This window comes from Panthera uncia, chromosome C2, assembly GCF_023721935.1.
Source record: "Panthera uncia isolate 11264 chromosome C2, Puncia_PCG_1.0, whole genome shotgun sequence".
Classification (NCBI taxonomy): domain Eukaryota; kingdom Metazoa; phylum Chordata; class Mammalia; order Carnivora; family Felidae; genus Panthera; species Panthera uncia.
This window is the reverse complement of record NC_064810.1, coordinates 144889591-144891193: the sequence shown is the minus strand read 5'-3', so window position 1 is coordinate 144891193 and position 1603 is coordinate 144889591.

Genomic DNA, 1603 nt, shown 5'->3' with positions numbered 1-1603 from the left:
TGGAGGGAGGCGCGCCGGGGGGCGCCCCCCGGGGCCGGTGGCGCCGCGGCGCGTGTCGTGCGAGCGCTCGGCGCCCCTCGCTCCGCGGCGCGGGGCTCTCGGGCTGCGCTGGGGCCCGGGAGGAGAAGGAGACGGCGCCAGGGGAGACCGCCGGGCCGCCGAGCGCCGCGGCGGAGGCCGGGAGGAGGGGAGGGGGCGTGGAGAGGGGCGGGCGCGAGGCGGGAGGGAGAAGGACCGCCCCGCAGAGGCGCCGCGGGTCGGCGGCCTCTTCACCTGTTGCTGGGGACCGCGCGGCCGGATGGGCGCCGGTCGCGGCCGGGGCCGCGAGGCGGAGAGCCGGGCGGGCGGCGCGGAGGAGAGGGCGCGGGGGTCCCGGCCCCCGCCACGCCCCGCCCCCTGGCGCGCGCCGCGCCGCTGACCTGTCTTCTTCCACCTGGCGGCCGCGCGGGGGCCGAGCGGCCCCGGGGAAAGCCGGGCTCCTGGCGACGACCGAGGCCGGAGGTCGAGTGGTGACTCGAGTGCCAGAAAGAGCGGCCGGAACCCGGGCCCGGCCGGACCTTAGACCCGAGATTGATGGGAGGCCTGTGCGACTGCCCGGGAGAGGCCTGAACTTTTCCCCCGCCCGCTGTGGCCGCCACCAAAGGCCGGTGTTATTTCCTGCTCCTCCGGTCGGGAACAATTTGAGGAACCGACTTAATCGCTGGGCTTCGAGGGCAGGGCGAGACGCTTCCAGGCGCTCGCAGGGGCTCTACGGGGATCCGTGGAGTCTAGGTGACGGCTAGTTGTTTGGGGTCCCTGGTCAAGACCAATCAGCGTGACCGTCCCGTCACCCTCGGAAGGAAATGTCTAAAAAAAAAAAAAGCTTGGAAAGTGTGGGTTGTGCAAAGCGAAGTGTAGGATAAACGGGCGTGCTTTCCTGGGATGGGGGAGGGGATGCGAGCGCCCCGTTTACAGGGTCAAGCTAGACCTGAGCTGCGACGTGGCACCTGCATTTCTCGGCTCTATGACCACGAGCCAGTGGCTGCACCTCTCTGGGCCTCAGTGGTACCATCTGTAAAATGCAGGCTTTGATAGATGTTTGCCAAACACATCTTCTGAGTGGTCCCTCCTCCTGTTTTGTGAAAGGCTGGCAAGAAACGTTATTTTATTCAGAAACCACCAAAAAGAAGGGAATAATAATTTGGTCACAAATAGAGGATTGCTTCCAGGTCACAGGAAAGGCATTCCTTCCGATCTGCTCCAAAACAGGTTAAACAAGAGGTCAGAAGGGACATTTTATTCACCAGGTCCTATCAGGTGAGAAGAAAGCAAAAACCAAATCTAATAACAAAACAAGGAATTTCTTTCTTTTGAGTCTAGGGCCTAGTCAGGAAGACCTCAGGGAGTAAAAGCTAAGGCTTCAAAAGCTAAGTTATAAAGACAAAGCTTTGGAGAACTTCCAGCCATGGGCATTTACTAAGCACCTTGCAGCTGGTGGGTAAATGCAACAAAAAATAAGGCACTCTCCCCTAGAACAATGGTTCTCTCACCTAGGAATTTGTGAGAAATGCAAGTTCTCAAGTCCCACCCTAGACCCATTGAGTCAGAAACTCTGAGGACAAAA